The 19,431-nt window shown below is 38.5% G+C and overlaps 1 protein-coding gene across 1 annotated transcript in view; it reads right to left on the bottom strand.

Annotated features, from left to right (window-relative positions):
• mdu (mitotic spindle positioning protein meduse) overlaps positions 1–9,644 on the bottom strand; it is a 234,064-nt gene extending 224,420 nt beyond the window's left edge. Inside the window, exon 1 of the mRNA XM_072299387.1 lies at positions 9,485–9,644. The gene's annotated coding sequence lies outside the window, so the exon portion shown is untranslated. The remainder of the gene's footprint in view (positions 1–9,484) is intronic.
• Between the last annotated feature and the right edge of the window lie 9,787 nt (positions 9,645–19,431).

The raw sequence follows: 19,431 nt of genomic DNA, 5'->3' as shown, positions 1-19,431 counted from the left end.
TTACTGTGCATATAATTTGTATTTTTTGAAGCAAAAGAGAAGTTACACGATTTTGGAGATACTGCAATCAAGCTCGTTCCTTTCTGTTAAATCGTCGCTCCTTTGAAGTAAGGGCGTATCTCGATTTCCACGTGAAACCTGTTCTCCATATAACTCTATGCTTCTCAGGGCTCATGAGGAGACAGAAATATGCCCATCCGTCAGAGGAGCGATGAACTTTATTTCCATTGACAGGCGAATGATTCCCCGCACGAGTCAGCTGTTATCAAATTTGTGAATTAAGATCCCGGTTATTTCTCTCTACAAAGCGGCTTGAGGGAACCCCTAATTTTACAATGGGGACTCATTAGACCCTTGTGATATTTCCTCCCTGTCGAAAGGATAGTAAACAGTGGATACTTTTTGACACTCGAGCTGTTATGCATCTGCGATTTCCGGGGCGAGTCATGCACTCATGCACCGGCATTCGGGGCAGAGCACCACAGCGGTCGGAGGTCGCCCATTTGCTCCGATATGAGATCGATATGCAATATCTCAACACCATAGTGGCATGTAGCGTTGGTATTTACCTCCGCCAGAAAATCGTGCTCTCGGCTAATTCAAAACGAAACTTTTGCCTCACACCTTCTCACCGTATCGTGTGCTTGGAAAGAACGCCTTATGGACAGCGGAAAAGTTGCCAGATTTCCATTGATTAAAAATGGCAGTCTATTGGGAAAAGAAACCTCAAAAATGAAAAAGTCAACATTATTAGACTTTGGTACCTTTCCTAGAAATGTGTTCTCCGAAACTATTATTGCGAAAAACGCCTGCGAAAAAAAAATTATTTTTAAGATGCTCGATGAATGAGGTGAGGAAGGGGAGTAAGAAGAGTAAGAAGCGGCCTTTGGGGGCGCGCAGTGCCTCGGGGGTTGGGCCGCGTAGTGACTAGGGGCGGACCCCCTATTTGTATAAAAAGTGAGAAATTAAACACTGCTATACATGGTAGACGCATCGTTGACGTTTATTACTCCATCAAAAATACCGATTAATTGAGATTGAAACTTTTTAAACCACTTTGATGACTTTCATTTCAAGATGTGGGAGTTTATTGCGAATGAAGCACGCATCCTATTATGCCCCGGTCATTTTTTCTAAGTGCTCTGGGCCTATGATATCTGAATAAAAAACATATTCTCAGTTCTCCTTTTGTTGCCCGAGAGAATAATAAAAAATGAAAGGAGTTGGAGACTGCGGTGCGGCAGCCACGCTTGAAATTTAAATAACGGCACAATTAAATTGAATGGAAGGAATGAACAAGATTTTGAAACTCGCATAGGTGACTTCAGGCTTTCATTTTCAGATCTGATCCGTAACGTAATAATCGTAATATTATAGTCTCTTATTCTAAGGACCTAATAAAACAGGAGAGAGCAGTATGGTAACCCAATATCGTTGTTCGTCAGCAATATTGAGAAACCAAGCCGCACTTTTGTCAAGATACTCTGAGGAGCATCTGGTATGAACTTTAATAAACTTGACGTATGATGCTTATTATCTCAATTCTTCAAACAGCCCACTGTGGCATAAGGGATATTTCTCTTACAATGTTAGGTTAGGATTTTGTTTGATAAAACCCTTTCATTAACACGCTTTAATGGTATGACAATGGGAGAATCAAGAAAACCCGTATCACAATTGAAATTCAAAATATTTGCTTAAAGAAGTATAAAAGTCTGTTTTCAGCTAGTCGAGGGAAAATAGGTAATAGTTTCTGGCAACCACACTAGGACTGCTGTTGGACTAATCATTAATATAAACTTCGAAGGATTCTGCCTTTTTCTATTTCACTCGAGGGGAAGTGTCCCCTCCCGGACTCTCTTCCCCACCCGGTGACTGACGCTGCGCTGTGCTGAACGGTTCAGCCTGAACCTTTCCCCTACGTCTGACCGTTCCCCACTCCTCTGTCAATCGAACCATATGCCACCGCTTACGTATTGTCGCTCGCCCACCCAGGTACCTAGCGGCCAGCGGTCAGTTGATGATAAATCTCGCTCATGCTCCTACGCAGCTACGCATTGATTACCTACGCTAGCGAATTACTTTCCAAATAATTAGAATTTCTTCGATAATAGTTTTCTTTATTTATTCGACGGTATTTTTTCTCTGTTCTACTGTGATTTCCTTGGTTCTCTACTGTGTTTGACTGTGTTGAAATTTATATTAATACTCACACGGAGAAAAAACTTCGTGCATGGGACCCGACGTTGAGATCATATGAATCTCTTAAAACTTGAGGTCCAGCTGCCGAAATTCGGGTCAGAAATCTGAAACACTTCGGTATGCACCGAGTACTTCAGATGTGTGACCTGAAACCTTCGGTATATACCGAACTACTTCAATTGTCTGACCCGAACTTCGGCAGATGGACCTTAACTTTTCGGATGCGTGATCCGAAAACTTCAGAGATCCATATGATCTCAGCTTCGGGTTCCATGCACAAAATTTTTTTCTCCGTGTTTCCTTTTAGGAGACGCAAGTAAAATTTCAGTAAATTTTTTCAGAAAAGTAAAAAAGTGGCTAACAATGGTTCCTCACCTTCTCGTGGTGTTGGCTGTTTTACTAAGTGGGAACCGTCCATAAGATATAGTCTATTTCTTGCCCTGCCATTATTATTCTACAAGTTAATTGTGGAATGAGAATTTCATAATGTTTTCTATGAAATCTTCAAAATATAGTGATAAAAAATTTGCAACTACTACAAAATCGGCGCGCGAAGCGAGCCGAATGTCACTCGCGCAGCGAGTGACCGGGGGTCCAGGGGGCGTAGCCCCCGGCTAGGCGTGACGGGCGCGCCAAGCGCGCCCAGAACGGCTAGTATACCTACTATTCTCTCATATTATTACGTGGAAAACTCTGTTGAAATATTTACCTAAATTATGAAACAATTTTTCGATTACTTTTACTCATCACGCACGAAACCATGAAAGAAGTTTGCATGAAATCATATCAAGAAAATCTGTTTAACGCGGACGCAAAGTACGTATCAAAGCAAAAATATGCATTGTGCGTGTCTGAAAATTTAGAAAAAAACTGACCAAAAATATTAAATGTGGAAATTTTTACGCAAAAATACTTAAAAGAGGTTCCCAAATATGTTAATCTGTAATATTAATCCTGTCTTGACCCTAACAATTCAGGAATTTTTCTATAGGGATAATATTTGTATATCTTCACGCACCACTCCTCGTAGGGAAACAACAGATTTCGCATTTTAGAAACTGGGAGAGAGAATATGAGGGCTCACCGCGATCCGACAAGTTCGTATAAGGCGACATTGTATTCTAAATCCACGAGGAAACAGAATGAGTGAAATGTCGGAGCTGCATGCTAAGCGACCGTTGATTGGAGATGAAACGCGGCTCGCAAGAGAAACCGTGCGAATGATCTGAGTCAGTGTTAACGATGCGAAAAAATAATATTCAATTGCACGCAATGACGCTAATTTTTGCAGGTATTAGCATCTTAAGTGAAACAAAGTGATGCATTTTGTGAGGAACGGACGATTCAGGGAAAGTATTCGGACCGAGGAATTTTTTTATGATGAACGGAGAATGCTGAGAGACCGCCGGCGCGCAGACCCCAGCAGCATTAATTTATGCAAGATTAAGCTCTCAAGATTTGTTTCGTGCAGAGTGCAGAAGTGTTTAAGGTAATTTGAGAGTATTATCCAGGTGTGAGAGTTAAATGACATTTTTAAGATTCGCAAAAATCGCGTTCAACAGGGTTGCCGCAGAATTTAGAAAATGAAATTCCGTGACATTTCCCTGATTTCTCTGTCACATTTTGGTGGAATTCCCTGACAATTGAGGATAAGCCAAATGCTTAAATGACATGATCTGAAATAGTTTTTAGGCAAAATTTGTCGTTCGAAACGTCGAACACATCCTAGAAAGGAAATACACGTTATTTGACAATTTATCCCTGACATTTCCAGGTTTCCCCATACTTATTAAAATTCCCGGCCATTTTCCGGTTTTCCCTGTATTCTCTAACTGTGGCAACCCTGGATTAAAGGTGAAATACACGAAAAAACGCACATGACGAAACTTTCGATATTGCTTGGAAAAATCCTTACTGAGATGAGGTAAATCATGAAATTCTCGGTAAAGACCTTAGAGGGAGCTCATTTTATTAATTTTTGTCCGTTATCAAAATTATCTAAATTTTGAAGAGGCTTCAATTCATCCCAATGTGGCTTGGTTCCCCTCTGCTAAACGCGGTCCAATATTGGACGTATTTTTATCAAACGGAACTATGTGCATTGTGACGTGAGCCATGTTATGCACACATTCTTATGAGTCTAAGGGCTCATGTCTTAATACACTTGGTTCCGTTTGATAGAAATACGTCCAATTATTGGTATTTTTAGTGTATTTGTCGCACTGGAAAAAAAAAACTCATTGGATCTAGAGTCCGGACTCTTAAAAACATCGACAAGAAAAAATACTCTTGATTCAATCGGATTTTAGCTGAAATCAAGAACCAAGCCTCTTAATTTGAGCGGATTTCCTTTTGATTTAAGCTTAAATCTGATTGAATCAAGAGTATTTTTTCTTGTCAATGTTTTCAAGAGTCTGGACTCTAGATCCAATGTGTTTTTTTTCCAGTGCGTGTTCTGCATGCAAATTTGATGAGGAAACATGTCCTTTAGACGTTTAGTTCTTACTCCATCTTGTCGTTCATTACTTGGACCGGATCATATTAGACTTTGAGGAATCTCTCACTTCCGACAGAAGTTGGCTGACGGACCCAGAGCTAGAGCAGAGCGCAGCCGGCGCTGGATTCGCATGCAGTGAGGAAGATGCGTCGAAAAAATTCGTATCGCACGGCGACTTTCACTGGCATTAAAACGCGTTGATGCCGGCGTCGGAAGCCACTATGTCTCTTCGCGCTGCGCCTGCGTGATGGTAATGGGCATGGATCTCGCGGTCGCGTTTCACTCGGAATCAGATGAAAATCTCGTGTGAGGAGGGTGCATGCCGCCGTCGCACACTGGACCGTCGATGGGAGAGGTCGGACAAAATTTGGAAAATTTTAAACGCTTAATACTCCGTTTATACAAAACTTCGAGGTTCTAAAAGTGGCTTCATTAGCTTCCTCGTGAATTTTTCTACTAGGAGCACCCCTGAAATTTAAAATGAGACGAGATAAACATCGAAATTTCCAGTTTTAGTCAAAAATTTCATGTCCGACCTCTCTGATTGACTCAATCCACTGTGCGCCAACGCCGCCGCCACAGCAAGATCTGATGCGCTGATTCTTTCTTGGTTCCTCGACTGCCGAGCCAGATTACGGAAATCCACTTCCCGCATCCCCGAGTTTTTTCTTTTTCTAGGAGCTCTACGACGTGATGGTCATACATAAAACAGCCGCCCGAAATTGAAAAATTTTGGAAACTTGAGAATTTCACTAGGATTTGGTTGAAATGCAACCTTGTGCTGAGAGCAGCCTCTATTTTAAAAGGGTGCGTTTCGCTAAAGGCCTCGATCGAACTTGCCCATATAGCAGAGTTTTCAAAAGTTGAAAGTTGATAGTGATAAATGGCAATTCAGTACGGCTATTGATAATTCAAAAATTGAAGGACGAAAGTAGTCGAAAATAGTTGTTAAAAATAGCGATTTCATAGCGACAAATTGCAATTAAAAAGTTAGATTTTGAATTCAAAAATTGTACATGTCGATTGAAATTGCTATTTAGCAGAAGTTTCATATGTCAACATCAATAAATAGACAATACAAATTGATCATAAATGGTTTATTGATCACTATCAATCTTGAAATTCTGCGCCATGGGTAGAATAAAAAATGCTGAAGAAAAGTTTCTACGTCGTATTTCACTTTTTAATACCTCTACATGAAGACACAAGCTTAGTTTTGAAGGAACGTTGCATGATAAGGGTAGCATTTGGTGTCCACGATTGGGTCCTCTCTTTTCCTCAAAAAGTGTAAAAACGTGTGTGAATGAAACAGCAAGAAAAAGTTTTTCATCACAAGTCGAAAAAATCATAACACATTTTAAAGTGGGCATATGTATCGATCTACCCACATAAAACGATGGTGAAAAATTTGCAACGTCGCAAATTGAAGTATGAATGTTTTTACCGCACCATCGGTGATGAGGAAATGGAGAACATGTGTAAACTGCACACTCGCCAGAGTGTAATTTCGGCGGTATAATCGTGATCTTCCATCAAAGTCGAAACGACACTGATGAAAGGCGCTCTGGGCAACTATTCCGCCACAAAAGTATTGCACAGTATCAGACGAAAATGAAGGCGGACTGGCGTGCGTAAATTGACTGGTATGATTTACCACTGAGTGAAATTCTTTACAGATCCTACGATTTGTGGCTGCTGTTCGATAGATTGTTGTAAAACTAGGTGGTACTACGTGACATTCTTTGACAGGAAAATCGATATTTTAGCCTAATTTTCAAAATTCAAAAATCCAGGATGGTGGAAGGGGCTTAAAATGTCATCTTGGCTCCTTTGAGAGCATCCAGCTTTGCAATCGAGATATCTATTTTTTTCCTGTTTAGTTTCAAAATCGATGTTCTTAAAGGAGAAAAACATCCAATCTTCCGATCATAACAAAATTACAGCAACGTTATACAGACATTACGTATTTTTTATTCTATGTTTTTATGTACATTGAAATATTTTTAGCCTCTTTCACGATGTACCAAGCGCATTGAGAAGCAAAACGGACGCGACACGACACTTCCTCTACCAGCTTTCGTTCATATGCGAAAGATTTTACTCGACAAATCGTGCGATGCAATAGCGGCCTGTGACACCGCATAATACGAAAACGTGTGCTCGCACGGCATTCAAGCCGCAGTTTGCAAGTAATAGAACAAGGACCATTTAATCGGAGAAAAATTTCAGGAATGATGCTGGAATACGCCGGAGCAATTACTTTCTCGCACGGGGCAAGAAATATCCGGGGCTCATTTCCATGCATAAGTGTATTATATGTAAATACGCACTTTTAATTCTATGCGAGAATTCGTCGTTGGCGTTTCTTCCTTTTCCAGAATGAGAATTGGACGTATTTCTATCAAACGGAACTATGTGCATAAAGACATGAGCCCTGAGACCCATAAGAATAAACCCAAAACAGGGCTCACGTCATGACGCACATAGTTCCGTTTGATAGAAATACGTCCAATTATGCTTATTCAAATGAAAGTAAAGTGGTTTAAATGCTTCTACAGGAAGGGTTCAGAGCATGAACCTGTTAAGCGACATTTTTGGAAAATCGAGCACAGGTTGTTTTTGACATACTTATGAGGTATTCCTTATGATATAAATACAAAATAGAGATGAAGCAACTTGAGGATATGACCGATGCCACCAATCACTCAAAAAAGAGAGTATCTTTTCATAAAAGAGTAGAGAGTAGTAGTCTTTCTTTTGTTTTTGTTCCTCTGGATGTGGCCAAAAATGATTTTAACGTGCTCATACATTCGACCCAGGACCCTCAATTGGTATGATTGAAGACCAAAGAGATGGGCTTAATTTTTAATACAAAGCGCGGATGGTTGAAGTTAAAATTCTTATGTTGTTTCAATCAAAGTATGTCTCCATGCCAAATTAATGTGAATTGGTCCCTCCCTGATGAATTTGGTATTAATTTACTTTAGCCAAATTAATTTGATATGGGTTGCACAGTGGCAAAATGGATATTTAATTTTGTAAAAAAGATACGTAAGAATAGCCCAAAAAATCCAACGAAAAAAATATGGAAGACACTTGAATAAGAAGGTTAAAAAAATTTCAAAAAGCCATCCTTTTGTCAACCAGGAGACAATAAATAAATAAATAAATAATAAACCCAGCGAACAACTAAAAACCCGGATACCCTGTTATCACGAACGGGGAATCATCATCGGGGGTTCATATTTTGGTAACTTTTTCTTTAATTTTTGTTTTCTAATTAACAATGAGTTAATTGCAACACCACTCCACGTTTAAAGCACTTTGATATTCGTTTTTAGCTTTTTCAGATTTCGGATTTCAAATTTAAAGTCTGACAAATATTTTCGGCAAAAAAAAATAAAAAAAAAAAAAATCTATAGGTAGGTATTGAGGATCAAGTTTTTTTTTTTTTTTTTTTTTTTTTTTTTTATTTGATGGAACTAATTTTCTCCAGCAATCAGTTGCTTCAGAGCTAGTGGGTGTATCACACTGCTAAAAACTTCTTGTTCACCTGAGAACTTGAGTGTCATAAAATCACAAAGCCATTTTTCACTCTAAATGCATTCCATATTGTTTTCATCACAACACTCATACTTCTATGGCATCATAATGTACCTACGATAAGGTATAAAAAATTCACGATTTTATTAATTGTGGTTCCAGGGAAAGTTGGCGAAGGCGATCCAGAAATGACTCCTGACTGTCCTGAGCTACTGGAGGAAATAGAAAAGTGGACAGAAGCCAATCTACAGGATACAGACCTCAGATTTCCAGTTAGGAGATGACGTCACTCCTGTCTGCTCAAGAGGCGGAAAACAACAATTGTAAATGAAACTCAACCTAAAGCAATCAAGCTCCGCAGAGAGTACCATTTTGTGGGTCAATAAGTCAATAAGCTGCACAAACTTTTCCTAACGATATTATCTCAAGGATTCTCCTTTGTTTCATTTAGGGTGACAAAAGGGAACCGAACAAAAACTCAAAATGCAACCAGCAATACCCTCACCGATTCCTGTGTTCATTGCACCTTGATGATACGATTCGATTTGATGCTCCTTACATATCCACATTCTAGTAGGTTTTACCAGTGATGATTAACTTTTTGCTGCAAAGCAGGGAGCCACGGGAGAAAAATAGATTTGACGGAAAGAAGGTCTAACACTTATCAATTTTGACATTTATTCCGAATGCTCATAACAGCCTTTATGCTGCTGTTATTTTTATCAGCCTGTTTGTTATCAGATCAACTGTTCTGTTTTCCATCTCTAACAATACAAGCCTAGGCCACAAAGCTTCAAGGAAAACTTATTCCACCCTGTTATCACTCCTAGAGGTATAGGTATGTGTAAATCATAGGAAAATCTAACGTTGGCCGGTTCACGATATACACTACCAACTCAATATAGACTCCGAGTTTGACTGATTGTGAGACCTTTCATTATCTTATTTCCAGGCAAGAGGCTTGTTGACTCTCAGCAAGGAAAACCATACTTGAGGTGACTGAGAGTATAAATAAACTAGCAACACTGATATTAATAGACACTTGGAGTAGGTGCATGGACCACAACATAACAGGTGAATCCCTGGCATTCCCTGGTGATAATAAAGCTATTCATGGAGAAACAAACCAAACTGGAGGGTTTGAGGCTTCCTAGAATTTTGAAATCTCAATAATTTCGAACAGTGCGTACAGTGCAAGTGAAACTTCAAGGAGGAGTGATAGATCTATGAGTGATAACTTACAGATTCTTTAAGAGCACACATTGAGCTGTCTTCTTGTAAACTTGGAGATGAAACGAGGGAACACCGAACTGATTATCCTTTGGAGGGATGTGGTTGAGATAGGCACTTCGCACTTGTGCAAAAAATTAAAGACCTCAAGCAATTGAAATTAAAACATTAAAAAGACTTATACACTAGAGTCCCTTTATAACCCAGAGTTAAGACAACTCGATTATCAGCTGACTGGCAGCCGGCCTTGGCTGGCCATGGAGGCCGAAACGAGTGCACTCAAACGAACGATATTGAGGGATAAGGATAAGGAATCCTCCGATGTCTGTCATCCAAAAACAACAACATCAACAAAAACTGATCAAAACCTTAAAATTAGATTGATTAGTGGATAATTTCTTAATATATTTTCATTTTGGTGCGATTAAAATAACAAGTCACTCTTGATAAACCACAATTTAGTTATATTTTCATTACTTTTGTTCACATTCGAGGTACCGCCATCTTGGTGCACTCGTTTCGGCCTCCATGAGCGAGAACCAATCAGAATTGGATTTTTTTTTAGGCCACTTTCAGCCTAACCAAAAGTGAGTTGTCTTAACTCTGGGTTATAAAGGGACTCTATTATACACCAAACTTCCTAGAAGAGAGAGAACCACGTTTGTTTACCTCTTCATAACCTCGTTATCAAAACAACGCGAATGTAAACAAGTCGAAACATCCACTTCCATTGGTTCCCGCCAATTTTGCTCAACTTGACGCGCCAATATACAAATTGACGCGCCAATTTTCAAATTAGCGGGGAGTACCCTCGTCGTCCGCAGAGTGACAATCGGTACCATACCAGGCTTTTTTATCGGTTGATTCAGATAGCACGCGGTCAGAGACCGTGGAATTGAATAGGGAATGGATCCCGAGGAGTCCGAATTTCATGGTTTCGACCCCCCCCCCCCCCCCGCCACCCTGAGGGGAGGGGGCTCATGAATTTAAAAGGGGGTTGTTTAACTAAAGGGGGTTACTAAAAATATATTCTGAGCGATTTGCACAGAATTTGTTCAGCTGTGTCGAATACTTCACAGCCGAACTTTTTGCCATCTCGATTAAAGTTTTATTTTGATCATTTCGATGCCGCGGAGTTTTCTGGTTTCACTGCAGATAATTTTCACTGGCCAGCTCCAGATCATATTGTTATCCCTTGTCGAATTAAATCAGACACAAGGATCCTTGGTGGGAATAGCATGGTTGAGACTCCTTAAAGTGAGAAGTGGCAAAAAAATGTCACAATCAAAATCCTGGTACCAAAATTTTGGTCCCTCTTATACTTGTAAATTCCAGTGTTTTTGTATACGCTACGAGGGATTTTTTAGGCGCGAAGAATATATATTTTATTCAATAATTGATTGTTGAAATGTTAAGTTGACTTTGCTACTTGCACAGGCTATATTTTTTTATATATATAATGATTATTGAAGTATTAAATTATTTTTTATGTTCAAACATGCATTCTTACACTATTGATTTCCTGTACTTCGTGGAGTTTTGAAAATATTTACTCGCGCTATAGATAATTTAGACACGGCCAGAATACTGCGGCCAAATTGCAGGACAAGCTTACAAGAAGAGTCTTATAGACATAAAGGGGGCCGAATACCATCACACAACAAGTAGAATAGTCGTGGATCCACAGGCGGCCCACATCCACACTCATTGCACGGAAAAAAAAGACCTGTCATTTTAACAGTCGCATTGAATGTTAAATTTGTTTGACGTTTCTCTGTTCTTTTAGTTGTCGTGACTGATAGTTTAACATTTTAAGTATGTTGAAACAAAAGTGTGCACTCTTTTGATTTCGTTTCCTGTAGATTATACCATTAGCCCTGTCCTCTATACTTTCCGACCCAATTCCATTGTGTGATTTTTTCCTTTTCTTTCGTTCAAAGAAATTTAGGCTGTTTTGAAATGAAATGAAGTGATAATTTAGCAAATCTTAATCTTGGTAGAATTTTTTGAAACCTTTTATAATACATTTTCGGTGTTTTTAACTCATAAGCACGATCTGCTGTTTGGTTCTTACGTTGTTTTTTATTGATGACGCCAACGTGACATTGTCTTAATGGCGTAAAGTGTTTCAATGTGTAATATAGTGTTTGTGCGGTATCTGACCAGGCTGCGAGTGAAAAGTTCGGTTATTTGAAAAAAAGAAAATAACGGATGGAGAGGAAGGGTTTAAAATGTGCCTCACATAATTTGTTGACGACCCCAAGGCCATGATCAATTCTGCCCCACCGAGAACTGCAAAGATGTATACTTTGTGTAGTGTTTCTGTGCATTTAAACTGTTAAAATTTTTGTGAAATTAACTCATTGTGAAACTGATTTAGTCTGTAAATGTTACTTTGACCGGAATATTATCTACGGTTTTTGTATCATTTACTTGAAACCAGTTAAGCAGTTATCAGCTATTTACATAAGCATGTAAGTATGACCATAATTTTTTACAGTTGCTTGGCACTGTATCTGCTCCATTAACAGCAGTGTGAATGAAAATTCAAGAGCGATTTAGCTTTTACATGAGCAGCAGCGCTGCTACATCGACAGCAGCGTGGATTTAAATTCAAAAACGAACTGGCTGCCATGAGAACAGCGACGCTGCTATTTCGACAGCAGCGGCCGCTGTTAAATCGAAGGCAGCGTGAACGTCAATCTGATGGGGAACCGGCGTTTACGCCAGCAGCTGCGCTGCCAGTGTAACAGACTATTCGATGAAGGTTGAGCAGATTTTGCTGTCGTTGTTACATTCATTTACTGTCATTGTGACAGCAAAGCGCCTGTTGTAATAACAGACAAAGGTAATGTTATTTTAACAACCAGGATGCTGTGCCGTTTTTTAACAGCCAAGGGCTGTTCCTTCAGCAGTCGCGACGATTAAAATGGCAGGACTTTTTTTTCCGTGTGGCGATTCTCGAAAGTCGGCAACACTGTTTTTCCTCCATTTAAATGTATGTAAAACAATCGATTCTTGGTGCTTCTTAGAAATCGATTTTTTTAATGGATTTAAATGTAGAAAAAACAGTATTGCCAACTTGCAAAATTGTCATTGCCCACAATAACCCTTGACAGCAAAGCTTGAAAGAAGAAAATAAAATAAAAAAGTTAAAGTATCAGAATAAAATAAAACTCTAATAATGTATCAGCACAAAACTGAGTTAACCTCAGATGACGCTTTCTTGCAGTGGCGTTTTCTTCATGAAATCTGGAACAGCATTCTGCCGTGCTAAAGAAAAACGCCGTATGAACCTCCAGGCGTTGCCAAATTTCCTTTGATAAAACACGAATTTCCTGGTAAACTTATGAATATTTTCCTTCACATTTTTTAGATAATTTTGCCTAAAAGTTTACCTAACGTTCCTGAAAATTTCAAGGAAAAATATTCATAACTTTCCTCAAAAATAAAAATTTTATCGGTGGAAATTTGGCAACTCTCGAATGTTCATATGGTGTTCTTCCTTCGCATGGCAGCATTGCCTCCCGATGAAATCGGAGAGTTAGTGATAAGTTTTGTTCATGTATATTACTCCCGATGAAAGTTTAAAGAAGTTTAGGCCCTACAAGGAAAATTATTTAAATGGACAATGGTTCCTCTGGATGTGACCAAAAATGATTTTAACATGCTCATACATTCGACCCAGGACCCTCAATTGGTATAATTGAAGACCAAAGAGATGGGCTTGATTTTTAATACAAAGCGCGGATGATTGGAGTCAAAATTCTTATGTTGTTTCAATCAAAGTATGTGTCCATGCCAAATTAATGTGAATTGGTCCCTCCCTGAATGAATTTGGTATTAATTTACTTTAGCCAAATTAATTTGATATGGGTTGCACAGTGGCAAAATGGATATTTAATTTTGTAAAAAAGATACGCAAGAATAGCCCAAAAAGTCCAACGAAAAATATATGGAAGACACTTGAATAAGAAGGTTAAAAAAATTTCAAAGAGCCATCTCTTTGTCAACCAGGAGACAATAAATAAATAAATAAATAAATAAATAATAAACCCAGCGAACAACTAAAACCCGGATACCCTGTTATCACGAACGGGGAATCATCATTGGGGGTTCATATTTTGGTAACTTTTTCTTTAATTTTTGTTTTCTAATTAACAATGAGTTAATTGTAACACCACTCCACGTTTAAAGCACTTTGATATTCGTTTTTAGCTTTTTCAGATTTCGCCCATTTTCTTATCCAGTTTTTCGTTCGATCGTATGAGAAAAAAGTTCATGCTTGCATTGATGCTATTCTAATTTGTAGCTTTATTAATTGCTGTCTTCATAAGGCTCCTTGTTCAATTTATAGAAGAGTAGAATTTGTACATTGCAAGAATAAATGCTTATTTATTTTAATTATGTCCTTTCATCGGGTAAACTAAGCCAATCTTTCAACGAGGACAATCCGCCTACAAAGTCGCCAGATACTCTCGACCGAGACAAGCAGCGGGAATGTTATGCGGTAAGTATAACCTGCTGTTTGTAGGCGAAAAAGGAGCAGCAGCATGTTGATCGTATAGTGAAGTGAGTAGCGGCGCGCGCGACGTCTCATGTTCGTTTAGCCAGTACTAAGACGCCTGCATTTCAGCGGAAAGCAACATACGCTGCAGCTAGCCATTCTTAACACGTTGTTGTGGAGAATGTCGTTAGCTATGACTCTCCGAACACAATGAGCTTGTTAACCTGTTTCTAATTCTTGCATTTTCAGAAACTGCATTGTCTCCTGATCACGCAGTAATTTTTTCAGATTTTTTCGAGCCGTTTTTCCCTCCGAAATCGACTTTTGAAGTTCGAAATTTTAAAATGCCGCGTTTGCCCGCGCTTTAGCGGCAATTCAATATGGCGCCGGAATTACCCCCTGGCTTTCTTGCCACACATTCGACCGGGCGCCGTCAGCGGGACCTCTACGCGTTCGAATATCGAGACTAATCAAAACAACCAACTGGCTGTTATCAATTTCATCTTTTGACAAAGATTTCTCTAGTTTTTGGCATATTTTCTGAACTGTTATTCGTTCAACTAAAATATCTAACCCTGCTTTACGAATATCTCGACCTGCAATCTCCTTGGAACGTTGGAAAATCCGAAAATATTGACCAAATTTGTGCTAGTTTACTTAGTCATTTCAGTACACTGAGATACTGAGTTTCCATGGTAGTGAAGTGAATTTGGGAATAATTCTTCTAGAAAATGTTGAGTGCATATGTTTTTGCAATAGTTTTTGTTTAAACTCCAGAAACAACAACAGATCGGCCGGTCAAATCCTGACACTGTTATTGACCATGCCGAAAGCTTCATGATGCGAAGCCTCGTGCTTTGTTTCGGGAAGTAAATATTTTGGAGAAAACTTCCTACTTCTCATTTACAGCAATCTAAATAGAATCAGTAATCGAATGTCCTTCCCTTAATGGCTCTCTTTAAAGAAATATCCACAATATATTACATGTAGGTATCACTTGTTTACTCTTAGGAAGCCACCCAAGAATAAATAGCCTTCAACAATTTTCTATTCTGGGACCGTAAACTTATTAAACTGTTCAGTGTTCCATAATTATTAACAGGTATATTGTGAATTGCTAGTATGTGCCATTATCTTTGATAGTTTGTCTCAATGCGAGATATAACATCAGTGATTTAATCTCAATTTCTCATCCACTCATTTTCTACGTAATCACATCCTCCACATGACTTTGATTCACTTTGAACCTGATTTTTTTTTTGGTAAACAATGGCTCACTATGCTGAGCGTTTTACCAGAAAGTCAGTTTTAAGTTACATTCTTCGACATGGAACTACATACAAATTTTGTGAAGATGCGTGCCCTGACTCTGAATAAATGGATGTTATTAAAAATCCTGAAGATGAAAGGTGAGTAGCTAACTACTTTGTAAGTTCCCTTCTCAATTTCAATTACCTAAGTATATGGTTTCTAATGGCGGATAGTAAGAGTCGTCCAGAAAGTAAGTTTACCTGTTAAATACTTCCTAAACGAAAATAGGTAGAGACAATCTGTGATAAGCTTTGAAAAGTCACTACCCTGGTTCTCTAATACGCTGTAGATTTTTAAATTTGGCTTGATAGAACTCTAGAAAAGTGGGATTTTCTGAACCCACCTCCTCTCCGCACGGGTTCAAAATTAGCGATAGACACAGTGGCTCATTTGCGAATGAGGCTCTGTAAAATTTTGGACCTGTGCGGAGAGGAGGTGGATTCAGAAAAAGCCACTTTTCTAGAGTTCTATCAAGCCAAATTTAAAAATCTATGGCGCGTTAGAGAGCCCAGAGTATTGGCTTTTTTAAAGTTTATTACAGATTTTCTCGAAGTACCTATCTCAGTTTAGGAGATATTGAACAGGTAAACTCATCTCTGGACGATCCTCGTGGTTTTTCTTCCCTCTTTCTTGCAAATTTTTTATTGAAATGAAATACATAAGGCTCTTTATCCTTGAAATATCATTATGAAAAAGCAACTGAGTTTAAAGATTGAGACAAAAAAAAGATAATGGTGACAGTAAAATGAGGTGAGAAAATCTACCAACTGGAGGCATCCACTTTAAAATATTGCAATCACATGAATTTGTTGGCTAGCGTATCCATCTACATAATTGATTTTAAGGGTTTTCATGGGTGTACTGAAGGAAAATCTAGACAAATTTCCTTCGACTCATAATTTGATCAGTACCTAGACATTTCTGCTGTGAAATGGAGACCTCAGGTTTCCATGTCAATCCAGTGATAAGAGAATACCTTGGTGTGCCTTCGAATTATCACTTGCTACATTTTTAGTGATTTTCAATTACTGGATATTACATTCATTGCACACCGCAAAAATTTTTTATGAGAAAACTACATATGTTCCAAAGAATTTAAAACAAGTCATGTGCACGTTGGAGCAAATTTACTTCTGTTCTAGTTTGAACATTATTGGTACTTACGTACCTTTCAATTTCAGGATTTAACGGCTTTTGCCGAAGGGTCTGTTGGTGCCGGCACACACAGTTCCAGGGTAGAATGGAGATCCATGTCGAAGAAAATTCCTTTGAACTGATTTTTTAGTAAATAAATGCTCAGATAACTGAAGCATAATTTACTACACTATCAGACTTCAAAGGGAGTTGGTCATGAGGAAGTATTCACAACAGCAAAGGAAAGAATATGTGGATATACAAATAGAGGTACTTAATGAGCAAATATACAGATTACTGACTTTAACACTCGCAAGAAAGGAGGAAAAATCTTAGAGTAAGTGCTTGGTATCAGATGTTCTAGCAGCATAAAGCCCGTCCAATGTGAAGATTGTCTGATTACCCAATGGTTGCAAGTGCAAGAATCTATGTATGACCGCAGAAAATGTATCATTAGAAGAACACTTATAAGTATATTTTGAATAACACAAACACTGTAAAAATCGTGTGCAATGTTAACCCCAACACCGAAAACAGGGTGATTTCAGCTGAAAAACCAAGCCTTTAGATACTTAAGTGATAGGGACACACACACACTTATAACTAACACAGTTTTGGAAGCTATTTCCGGATTTCCCAACGTTTCAAGGAGATTGCAGGTCGAGATATTTGTAAAGCAGGGTTAGATATTTTAGTTGAACGAATAACAGTTCAGAAAATATGCCAAAAACTAGAGAAATCTTTGTCAGAAGATGAAATTGATAACAGCCAGTTGGTTGTTTTGATTAGCCTCGATATTCGAACGCGTAGAGGTCCCGCTGACGGCGCCCGGTCGAATGTGTGGCAAGAAAGCCAGGGGGTAATTCCGGCGCCATATTGAATTGCCGCTAAAGCGCGGGCAAACGCGGCATTTTAAAATTTCGAACTTCAAAAGTCGATTTCGGAGGGAAAAACGGCTCGAAAAAATCTGAAAAAATTACTGCGTGATCAGGAGACAATGCAGTTTCTGAAAATGCAAGAATTAGAAACAGGTTAACAAGCTCATTGAGAGGAACCAGAGGACCTATAGTTTTGAGTTTCAATTTTTGTATACCTCCTTTAGAGATTTTATAAAGAATTTTTAAGGGGACAATAGCAAGTGTATCAGATGGCTTGAAACAACAGAATGTTTCAATGGTCAGCCTCAGGACAAAAAGTTTAAAAAATCAATGGAAGTTTTAAAAAATGATCCGCCTTGTGTCCACTTCAACTAGTTTGAAATTTTTTGGTAGTAAGACTTTTGAAGTGTCGAAGCAATCGTGAAAAAGGTGTAAAGACCCGTCTTGGAATAATGGACCCAGGACCCATATTGGTGGAAGCTTTGCACCTCTTTCATGATTGTATCTAACTTTGAAAAGTATTGTAAACTCAGAACCTCAAAATTGAAGAAACAGGACAATAATGGTTTTCGCACTACACCGATTCAATTATAAAATACTGGGCGTCGTGGTAAATAAAGAAATAAATCTATTAAAATTGCAGACCTTGATGGATTATGCTTTGTAGTAGCGAACTTGGCTTAACAGCTACTTTTGGAGCTTTTTCAGAAAAATTTTGCGCGAAAATACCATTAATTAAACTACTATAGGAATATCAGGAATTGCTCTCAATCTGTTACATGAGTGAGTATGATACTTAGTCAACTATTATTATATATTAAAAATTTGTACCCGAGTATAAGAATTCAATGACCGTTAAGCTGAAATCTTTAAAGTAAGAAATAAAATGCGTGACCCAAGAGATCCATTATCTTCAAACGTTCATTGATGAGAAGACAATACATGAAAGACTTATGCAAATGTAACCTATTACATTTAAAAATCATTAAATGAGGCTCAAATTGACAAAAAATATCCATAGGATCATTCACGGTGACAACAACCTCTCAATACAGTAAAATACTGAAAAAGAAGTAAAATTACTTCATGTGTTAAAGACAGTTGTTATTACCTCGAATTATTGCAGGCACCATCGTCAGTCTTTTTCCCCCCAATATTTGGATTCTCGTTTCATTTTCTTTACTTGCAACACGACCTTGGCTGCAACCGATATTTATTTGGTAGGATGAGATTTTGTTAAATTATTTATTATCACAAAAAAACGATTTCGTGACACGTTTGATCTATTTCCTATGGATACAATAGAGGCATTTTTCGGCAAAAGGGCGCACGAGGCTTGCAATGCTGCAAAGATTGTGTAATTTTTTTAGCGTTTGTGGCAGATAAAATTCATTAAGAGCCGACCTACATCCTAACAATAAAGAGTAAAAACTCCGAGCAAATTCAGGGAAAAACTCATAGCAGAACTGTCGGATTAGTTACTTACTTCTAGAGAACAACGCTGCACAATCTGAACAGCATTTTAAGTCTCATACGCTCTTTTACCGAAAAATGCCTCAATTTATAACATCGTCTTAAAATTAACTATTATAATTAAGACGTCAAGGGCTATGCCGTCCAAAACTTCGGCGAGTTTTTTTATCGAAATTTTTTATTGCGCTTGTAACCGATGACATAAAAGAGGACCGCGTTTTTGTTTTTTAAAGTGAGAATCATCTTATTTAAGACTATTACTCGAGCCGCCGAGTGAAAGTGACAAATCAGCTTTCATTAAAGCACCCGAGGCCGTAAAACTGGATCAGACGTCATCTCAAAGCCGAAACAAGTATTTTTTGAGAAAAATTCAGATCGGCGGAGACAGGATGGCTCAAATGAGAAAGTTTTATGATCCGACGTGATCAGTCATGTTTCATCCTTCTCAGACAGCTTTGTCCGGCCCTCCCTCTCTCTCTCGTGGATTCTTTCGAAGATTATTTTCTTTTACAAGGCCGGTCGTTTGGAGAAAAGGGGATTTGGAGATTGTCTGATACCGTTCTCTCTTCGTCTGCAAGATTCCATACGCAAGTTGCACGTACACTGATTTGATAATGCACATGCACAATTCTCAAGACCGCATTCGATAGTGGTTC

Source organism: Bemisia tabaci, chromosome 4 (assembly GCF_918797505.1).
Source record: "Bemisia tabaci chromosome 4, PGI_BMITA_v3".
In the NCBI taxonomy this organism is placed as follows: Eukaryota; Metazoa; Arthropoda; class Insecta; order Hemiptera; family Aleyrodidae; genus Bemisia; species Bemisia tabaci.
This window is presented reverse-complemented; position numbering and strand designations above follow the sequence as displayed.